Source organism: Gorilla gorilla, chromosome X, assembly GCF_029281585.2.
Source record: "Gorilla gorilla gorilla isolate KB3781 chromosome X, NHGRI_mGorGor1-v2.1_pri, whole genome shotgun sequence".
Taxonomy (NCBI): domain Eukaryota; kingdom Metazoa; phylum Chordata; class Mammalia; order Primates; family Hominidae; genus Gorilla; species Gorilla gorilla.
The window spans coordinates 51,680,129-51,690,620 of NC_073247.2; the positions used below are offsets into that span (position 1 = coordinate 51,680,129).

A 10,492-nucleotide genomic window follows, 5' to 3' on the forward strand; every position below is an offset into this window, starting at 1 on the left:
ATACAAAAATTAGCCGGGTGGCCGGGCGCGGTGGCTCACGCCTGTAATCCCAGCACTTTGGGAGGCCGAGGCGGGCGGATCACGAGGTCAGGAGATCGAGACCATCCTGGCTAACATGGTGAAACCCCGTCTCTACTAAAAATACAAAAAATTAACCGGGCGTGGTGGCGGGCGCCTGTAGTCCCAGCTACTCGGGAGGCTGAGGCAGGAGAATGGCGTGAATCCGGGAGGCGGAGCTTGCAGTGAGCTGAGATTGCGCCACTGCACTGCAGCCTGGGCGACAGAGCGAGACTCCGTCTCAAAAAAAAAAAAAAAAAAAAAAAAAAAAAATTAGCCGGGTGTGGTGGCAGGCGCCTGTAATCCCAGCTACTTCAGGAGGCTGAGGCACAAGAATCGCTTGAACCCAGGAGGCAGAGTTTGCAGTTTGCAGTGAGCAGGGGTGGCACCCTTGTACTCCAGCCTGGGCAACAGAGCAACACTCGGTCTCAAAAAACAAAAACAAAAAATAACAACAAAAATAGTAATAGTATGTGCATTTCCAGACTTCACAGACACCCTGTATGTTAACATCAACCATCTCAGATCTTTGACTGGCTTAGTCTCACAGGATGCGACAAATCCTTTGGTTTTCTGAGGCTTTGTGCAAATTCCTGTATGGCATAAACTCTCTTGTCAGTGCTGCCCAGGGGCCTCCCACAGGGAGGAACTCAGAATTGACAAAGTTGACTTGGAGTCCATCTGTGACAGCCAGAGAAGCCAGCGGGCAGTAGCGTGAGAAACGGATCACCTCATTCCAGTCCTTCCCCAGCAGCACTGGGCTGTGGGGCCAGAGGCAATAATGGCAACAGGGAAAGCAGGAGCCGAGGTGGGGCCGGTCCACAGAACAAGGAAGGCCCTGATTCCACCCCCACGCCGCTCTCTCCCAGGTCTTTCTGGAGAAACAGTTCCCCTAACGGGACTTGCCTTTCTTTTCTCTCAGCTTCCCCAGCCAACCCAGTAGAGGGTCACCTCAGATTGGAGGACCTGGGAGAATCTTTATCACTTGTCCTTGTGATGAGGTCAAGAAATAATACAAGGGCCGGGCTTGGTAGCTCACGCCTGTAATCCCAGCACTTTGGGAGGCCGAGGTGGGCGGATCACCTGAGGTCACGAGTTCGAGACCAGCCTGGCCAATATAGTGCAACCCCGTCTCTACTAAAAATACAAAAAAAAAAAAAAAAAAAATTAGGCCAGGCGAGGTGGCTCACGCCTGTAATCCCAGCACTTTGGGAGGCCAAGGCAGGAGGATCACGAGGTCAGGAGTGCGAGACCAGCCTGGCCAATATGGTGAAACCCCATCTCCACTAAAAATACAAAAATTAGTTGGGCATGGTGGTGCGTGCCTGTAGTCCCAGCTGCTCGGGAGGCTGAGGCAGGAGAATTGCTTGAACCCAGGAGGCAGAGGTTGCAGTGAGCCAAGCTCGCGCCACTGCACTCCAGCCTGGGCAACAGAGTGAGGCTCTGTCTCAAAAACAAGAACAACAACAACAACAACAACAAAAATTAGATGAGCGTGGTGGTGCACACCTGTGGTCCCAGCTACTAGGGAGGCTGAGGCAGGAGAATCGCTTGAACTTGGGAGGTGGAGGTTGCAGTGATTGCATCTGGAGATTGCACCACTGCACTCCAGCCTGGACAATAGAGCAAGACTCTGTCTCAAAGAAAAAAAAAAAAAAGAAAGCAAGCATACAAGGAGCTTGTGATCATTAATTAACTACCAAGTAAGGAGGCTTTCCTGCTATTAAAGGTAGGTGAATGAAAGAGCATAATTGGCCAATAAAACTTTGGGGAAAACAGTAAAAAGGACACTCTAGCATGGGTGCAGTGGCTCACGCCTGTAGTCCCAGCTACTCTGGAGGCTGAGGCAGGAGGATCGCTTGAGCCCAGGAGGTTGAGGCTGCAGGGAGCTATGACTGCACCACTGCACTCCAGCCTGGGTGTCAGAGCAAGACTTGTCTCAACGACAACAACAACAAAAAAGAATGTTCTAGCATGTACAATGCCAACTGGTTTATGTTTCTAGACACTATATTAATCTTCCAGGATCCTCAGAAAACACTTCACCCCCAGCTGGTCTGAGTGCAGTGGTGTTTACAACTAGTTGATGACAACTACTTACAGATTTCTTTGTTCCTTCTCCACTCCCACTGCTTCACTTGACTAGACTTAAAAAAAAGAAAAGAAAAGAAAAAGAAAAAGAAACAGAAAAAGAAAACACTTTACTCCAACATTTGCCAGAAGAGTTTTACCAAGGAGGAAGGCAATGATGATTTCCACGCCCAGGAAGGAAGGGGAAGGAACCTGTATTGGGCCTTTAAAAGAAATACGCTCCCAGTATTACCACCATGAAACAATCACAAAAGATTCAAACTTTAAAGGCACATTTGAAGCTCTACATATATTTTAATGGCTGCGAAGTTCTCACACATCATGATGTAAGAAACAGTTTTAAAAGAGACAGTGTGGCCAGGCGCGGTGGCTCATGCCTGTAATCCCAGCACTTTGGGAGGCTGAGGCGGGTGGATCACCTGAGGTCGGGAGTTCGAGACCAGCCTGACCAACATAGAGAAACCTCTTCTCTACTAAAAATACAAAATTAGCCAGGCGTGGTGGTGCACGCCTGTAATCCCAGCTACTCAGGAGGCTGAAGCAGGATAATTGCTTGAACCCAGGAGGCCGAGGTTGCAGTGAGCTGAGATCGTGCCATTGCACTCCAGCCTGGGCAACAAGAGTGAAACTCCGTCTCAAAAAAAAAAAAAAAAAGAGAGAGAGAGACAGTGTGGGCTGGGTGCGGTGGCTCACCCCTGTAATCCCAGCACTTTGGGAGACCGAGATGGGTGGATCACTTGAGGTCAGGAGTTCAAGACCAGCCTGGCCAACATGGTGAAACCCTGTCTCTACTAAAAATACAAAAATTAGCTGGGCGTGGTGGTGGGTGCCTATAATCCCAGCTACTCGGGAGGCTGAGGCAGGAGAATTGCTTGAACCCAGGAGGCAGAGGTTGCAGTGAGCTGAGATTAAGCCATTGCACTCCAGCCTGGACAACACAGTGAGACTCCGTCTCAAAAAAAAAAAAAAGACAGTGTGCATAAAGAAAAAACAAAGTTGGGAGTCAGAAATACTGACTAGTTTCTTTTTTAAACTATTTAATTTCGAAATAATTATAGATTCACAGGAAGTTGCATAACTATAGTACAAAATCAAAACCAGGAAATTGCCATTGGTACAATCCACAGAACTTATTCAGATTTTGCCAGTTTTACAGGAGCTCATTCGTGTGTGTGTGTGTGTGTCCCTATGCAATTTTATCACATGTAGGTTGCACCACATCAAGATGCTTAACTCTATCATCACCACAAAGCTCCCTTGGGCTGTCCCTTCATAGCCACATCCACTCCCCTCCTCCTCCCCCATCCCTAATCCCAGGCCACACTAAACTGTTCTCCATCTCTAGAATTATGTTATTCAATGAATGTGATATAAATGGAATCATGTGACATGTACCCTTTTGAGGCTAGTTTTTTTTCCACTCAACATAATTCCCTGGGGATCCGTCCATATTGTTGTTTGTATCAATAGCTCATTTCTTTTTCACTGCTGAGTAGTGTTCCATGGTATGGCTGTATCAGAGTTTGGTTAACCATTCATCCATTGAGCAACGTTTGGATAGTTTCTAGGCTTTGGCTATCACAAAGCTGCTGTGAGCATTTGTGTAGAAGTTTCTGTATAAAAATAAGCTTTCATTTCTCTGGTATAAATGGCCAAAAATGCAAGTGCGGGGTTGTATGGTAAATCCGTTTTTAGTTTTAAAAGGAACTGCCATGGCTCACGCTTGTAATCCCAGCACTTTGGGAGGCTGAGGCAGAAGGATGGCTTTAGGCCAGGACTTCAAGAGCAGCCTGGGCAACACGGTAGTAGATAGATAGATAGATAGGTACATAAATAGGCCCGGCGCAGTGGCTCATGCCTGTAATCCCAGCACTTTTGGAGGCCAAGGTCAAGAGTTCGAGACCTTGAGGTCAGGAGTTCGAGACCAGCCTGGCCAACATGGCGAAACCCTGTCTCTATTAAAAATACAAAAATTAGCCAGGTGTGGTGGCACAAGCCTGTAATTTCAGCTACTAGGGAGGCTGAGGCAGGGGAATTGCTTGAACCTGGGAGGCAGAGGTTGTGGTGAACCAAGATCATGCCACTGCACTCCAGCCTGGGCAGCAGAGCGAGACTCCATCTCAAAAATAAATAAATAAAAAAATAAATAAATAAACTGCCAAACTATTTCCAGAATGGTTGTACCATTTTACGTTCCCACCAGCAATCTACAAGTGATCCAGTTTCTCTGCGTCTCCAGCATTTGATGTCACTATTTTTTATTTTTGCCATTCTGATAGGTGTGTGGTGATAGAGATTCATTGTGGTTTTAATTTGCACTTCCCTAATGACTAATGACAGTGAGCATCTTTTCACATGCTTAATTGCCATCTGTATATCCTCTTCAGGGAAATATCTGTTTATGTCTTTTGCCCTTTTTCTAATTGGATTGTTTATTACCAATACGTTTTTCTTTTCTTTTTTTTTTTTTTTTTCTGAGATGGAGTTTTGCTCTTGTTGCCCAGGCTGGAGTGCAATGGTGCGATCTCGGCTCACTGCAACCTCTGCCTCCTGGGTTCACGCCATTCTCCTGCCTCAGTCTCCCAAGTAGCTGGGATTACAGGCATGCACCACCATGCCTGGCTAATATTACTGATAAGTTTTGTGAGTTCTTTATATACTCCAGATGCTAGTCCTTTGTCAAATATGTGATTTGCAAATATTTTCTCCCAGTCTTTGTCTTTTCATCCTCTTAACAGGGTCTTTGGCAGAGTAATTTTTAATTTTGATGTGGTTTCTCCTTAAAGGTTAAAAAATAATAATGATCTTAGGCTGGGTTCAGTGGCTCAGGCCTGTAATCTCAGCACTTTGGGAGACCGAGGCAGGTAGATTGCTTGAGTCCAGGAGTTCCAGACCAGTTTGGGCAACATGGCGAAACCCTGTCTCCACAAAAAATACAAAAAAAAAAAAAAATTAGCCATCTATGGTAGCATGTGCCTGTGGTCCCAGCTACTTGGGAGGGTGGGGTGGAAGGATCGCTTGAGGCCAGGAGTTGGAGGCTGCAGTGAGCTGGGATCATGCCACTGCACTTCAGCCTGGAGTGACAGCAAGACCCTGTGTCAAAATAATAAAAATGAAAATTACAAAAATAATAATAATTATTATCATCTCCTGGCCTGCCCTGTCACCCATGCCAAGTAAGGGCATGTACAAATTTCATCTACCCATTCAGTCAATGTTTATTGAGTACCTACTATGTTCCAGGTTCAGTCCCAGGTGCTAGTGATCTGAAAATGAATAAAATACAGTTGCCTTTAAGTGTTCACAGTCTAGTGGAGACAGAGACATTATTTTTTTTTGAGATAGAGTCTCACTGTCACACAGATAGAGTGCAGTGGCACAATTTCGGCTCACTGCAACCTCTGCCTCCCAGGTTCAAGTGATTCTCCTGCCTCAGCCTCCCGTGTAGCTGGAACTACAGGCCCCCACCACCACGCCTGGCTAATTTTTGTATTTTTAGTAGAGATGGGGTTTCACCATGTTGGCCAGGCTGGTCTCGAACTCCTGACCTCAGGTGATCCACCTGACTTGGCCTCCCAAAGTGGTGGGATTACAGGTGTGAGCCATGGCACCTGGCCGGGACAGAGACTTCTGAGCACATGCCTTCCGTGGAAGTGTGGTAAGGGATGGAAAGCAGGCTGTGGGACCTCAAGGCAGAGCACGTGCTCTGGCCAGGGAAGTGGCGAAGGCCACTCCTTGCCTGTCAGTTACAAACCAGTTGAAATCTTAGTATTATTCTTGCTATATACAGGTTATAGTATATTCTATAAAAACATTTCCAGCCATTATTTTCATCATGATTACCACTGGTTCATTTTCTGCAAGATTCTTTTCCAAAATGCCAAAATGGCTAATATCCAAACTGAGATCTTGTGAAATTTATGGCGAATTCACCCCTATAAATGATCATTTTTCAAAAATACAATGACAACTGTTAGTTCAACAAGTGGTCTTTGCTGTGAAGCTCAGGCATCAAGGAAAGGTGTAGACAGGTCTTATTGCATAACAGTCCTCGGTCCTAATATAGCAACGTTCATCTGAGAAGCTTAAAGGACTTGCCTCACATGACAAGCTGCCTCACTTTTGCACTGACTCTTCGAGGAAGGCAAGATAAGATTTATTATCCAGTGGCCTATATTCCAAGTAGAGAAGGATCCTCTCTGCCCAGGTAACTAGAAAAGTGTGTCTGATGACACATTTGGGAGGAACGAAGGGATCCAGCAGCAAGAAGGGGATTGAACCATTGGTTTCAGGTTGCAGTTCTCCACCAAGAATTTTTTAAAGTGTAAGGCCTGATCTTGCTTATATAGGACTGATTAAATTTCTTTCTTTCTTTCTTTCTTTTTTCTTTTCTTTTTTTGTTTGTTTGTTTGTTTTGAGTTGGAGTCTCACTCTGTAGCCCAGGCTGGAGTGCAGTGGTACAATATCCAGCATTGCAACCTCTGCCTCTTGGGTTCAAGCGATTCTCCTGCTGCAGCCTCCCCAGTAGCTAGGACTACAGGTGCACACCACCATGGCCGGCCGGCTAATTTTGGTGTTTTTAGTTAGAGACAGGGGTTACAGGCGTGAGCCACCGCACTCATACTATTTTTTTTTTTTTTTGAGATGGAGTTTTGCTCTTGTTGTTCAGGCTGGAGTGCAATGGTGTGATCTCAGCTCACTGCAACCTCCAACTCCGAGGTTCAAGCAATTCTCCTTCCTCAGCCTCTCTAGTAGCTGGAATTACAGGCGCCTGCCACCACGTCTGGCTAATTTTTGTATTTTTAGTAGAGATGGGGTTTCACCATGTTGGTCAGGCTGGTCTCGAACTCCTGACCTCAGGTGATCCTCCTGCCTTGGCCTCCCAAAGTGCTGGGATTACAGGCATGAGACACCGCGCCCGGCCCTTAAATTTTCATTGCAGTAAATACTTGAGCCTCAAAACCTGAGAATGCTTTCCAGCCCCATCTCTAATCAGGACCTTGTCTTGTCAATTTTCCCTCCATGAGACAGCTCTGGTGAAACAGTAACAGAGGGATGGGGAACACCGAGGTATTGATGTCTGGGCCAGAGCTGCCATCCAGGGCCCCACACCCCACCTTTGGTCCAGACAGCCCCTTGGCCCAGGTGTCCCTGCTGCCAGAACACATTGGACTGGGGTACAGGAGTTGCATATTCCATGAAGCCGGTGTCAGGGGAAGCAGGAACTCTCACATTAGCCAGGTTATTCCTCTCCTCCGGGCCAATTTCCCTCCACAACCCAGGGGTTTCAGTCTCACATCAACTATCATGTTTTAAAACAGAAAACGTGCCTGTAATCCCACCACTTTGGGAGGCCGAGGTGGGTGGATCACCTGAGGTCAGGAGTTCGAGACCGTCTTGGCCATCATGGCAAAACCCCATCTCTACTAAAAAAAAATTAGCCGGGCATGGTGGCACATGCCTGTAATCCCAGCTACTAGGGGGGCTGAGGCAGGAGGATCACTTGAACCTGGGAGGCAGAGGTTGCGGTGAGCCGAGATCATGCCACTGCACTCCAGCCTGGGCAACACAGCGACTCTGTCTCAAAAACAAAAACAAAAACAAAAACAGAAAATAGGCAAAATGTTTGGCTAAAATAAAATGAAAACACTGCAGGGAAGAGGCTTGAGTGTGCTGGTGGACAGGCCGCCCTGCTCACCTGTGGGAAGGGCAGGGCCAGCAAGGGCAGGAGAGCTCCCTGTGGGCAGATAGGCTGGGTATGGATGTGGTCCTCCAGGTGGTCCCAGGGAGGATGCAGGGACAGGAACAGTCCAGGCAGACAGCTCTCAGATGAGTAGGGCTCTGCCTGAGGTGTTCTGGCATCAGGAGGCTGCCTGACCCCCAATGGGCATGACACAGGCTCCAGGGAGCAATGGGACATCGGCCCAAAGGATCAAAGCCCAATTTGGTCAGATCCCAAGCTTTACCTACATTATGTCTCTGGCTCTGCGAAGGGTACCCCCAACTCTGGGGACAAGCCATGGCCTCAAGTGGCAGCTGGCTATGCTGCTGAAATCAGGACACATCTGTATCATACTCACAGAAAGCTGCGCCATCCTAGTGTGACAGGCCACACTCCGTCACCCTAGGGGAAGCTGGAAAAGAACTCCAGATGTGCCCTGGAGAGCCCCCCACCTCTCAGGGGCCACCTCCCAGGGTGCCCCCACCACCCCATTCTTCGAGTTTGGCTTGAGATTTTAGGAAGCATAATTTCAGGTGAGGAAGATAACAAAGTCTGGTCCCAACCCACTATGCTGGCAAGGATCACTCCCCACCTAGTCGGCATCAGAGGAAGCCACGTATACAGACAGGACACACATAGCACACACGGGGCGTAAGGAACCGTGCCTGCACACCACTCACACACACATGACATGACCAAGTGGCAGCCAGAGAGGCCAGGGCACGCTCAGGGGGCCGCCTTCGGGGCATCCATGTAGTCTGGGTTGGAAGGAGGCTGGCTGGTGGGGTAGGGTGTGGCTGCTCCTCCAGCCAGGGTCTCGAAGTAGGCCGGCAGGCCCATGGGCTGGGCCGGGTAAGGTGATGGGTACTGCACTGGGTAGGGTGCTGCTGGCATTCCTGGCTGGGGGGGGGGGGCATGGGGTGGTAGCCCTGGTAGTCCAGGGTAGCTAGGTGGCACACTTGGAGGCTGAGGGTAAGGGGCATGCACCACAGTGGTGGGCGTGGTAGTGGTCACAACTGCACGTGGTCAGTGGCACATCTTGTAGAGGGAGCAGCAGGAGCAGGTGAAGCAGATGATGATAGTGACAACAGACAGCACAAAGATGGTCAGGCCGACGGCCACAGTCGCTCTGAACCCCATGTTAGCCTCTGCCTTCACCCAGGGGCTTCCTGTACCCCTAGACTTCCCCTCTTTCCATCATGGGCCACTCAGTTCCAATTTCCTCTCCTTTCGGAGAAAAGGAAAGCAAATCTCCCGATGATGTCAGCCACAGGAAGGACCACTTCATGAACTTTCGAGTCCACGATGGCATCTTCCTCCTTAGAACAGCTACTGTGCTTTTGGTACTATTCATTCATTTGTTCCACATTTACAAAGATGAATAAAATGCAGGCCCCACCGTAGAGGAGCTCACAGTCTAGATGACTGGCACTACATATTGCCTCATGTTGTGTCATAATCTTTTTGTGCATGTGTCTTGTGTCTCCAATTCCATGACAGCAGAGGCCATGTCCTAAACTTCTTTGTCTTCCCCAGAGCCCTTACTTAGCATGGTGTTCAATAAACATCTCTTTTTTTTTTTTTTTTTTTTTTTGAGATGGAGTCTTACTCTGTCACCCAAGCTGGAGTGCAGTGGCACAATCTTGGCTCACTGCTACCTCCACCTCCCGGGTTCAAGCGATTCCCCTGCCTTAGCCTCCCGAGTACCTGGGATTACAGGTGCATGCCACCACACCCAGCTAATACTTTTTGTAGTTTTAGTAGAGACGGGGTTTCACCATGTTGGCCAGGCTGGTCTCAAACTCCTGGCCTCAGGTGATCCACCTGCCTCAGCCTCCCAAAGTGCTGGGATTATAGGCGTGAGCCACCACACTTATCCGATAAACATCTCTTGAATAAGTAAAATAATTTGATTTGATTTGGTACTTTCCTTTTCCGTGGTTTACTTCTGCCACCTAGATAAAATAATGTATCATCACCCATATGTAGAAATGTATTTTATTTATTTATTTATTTTATTATTATTATTTTTTATAGAGATGAGGTCTCACTTTGTTGCCCGCTCGAACTCCCAGGCTCAAGTGATCCTCCCACCTCAGCCTCCCAAAGTGCTGGGATTACAGGTGTGAGCCACCACACCCAGCCTAGAAACTTGTAAGTGAGGAAATTGAGGCACAGAATGGTGAAGTAACTTGTTCCAGGCTGCAAGTGACTCATGGTTGCTTCATTCAAAATATATGCTGGACAACTTTGGAACCAAAGACAGCTATATATCCTTGATGCCAGTATTTAGATGTCTCTTAGATTCTGAGATGCAAATTGTGCCTTCATATACACACATACAGACTTTATCAAAATCATGTATATGTTTGAAGTCAGACTTTGGTTTATGCAAAATGATTAATATTTCTTCTTATATTCAATATCAAGTTGTGTGAAAGGTAACACATGATAGGTTCAAAAATATTCCAGAGAGGAAAGAGTGGGTGGCAGTTGGTGAGCTGCAACATTTTTTCTTTCACAGAACAATTCTTGTAGAAGAAACAGCATCGCTGACTTTTTCTATTTTCAGCACAAAGTAACACTTAACTGATTAATATTCAAGTGAAGGTGTACAGCCAC

General features: G+C 47.5%; 1 pseudogene; it reads right to left on the reverse strand.

Annotated features, from left to right (window-relative positions):
• Positions 1–8,596: 8,596 nt before the first annotated feature.
• Positions 8,597–9,010, reverse strand: LOC109024654 (protein shisa-5-like; annotated as a pseudogene).
• Between the last annotated feature and the right edge of the window lie 1,482 nt (positions 9,011–10,492).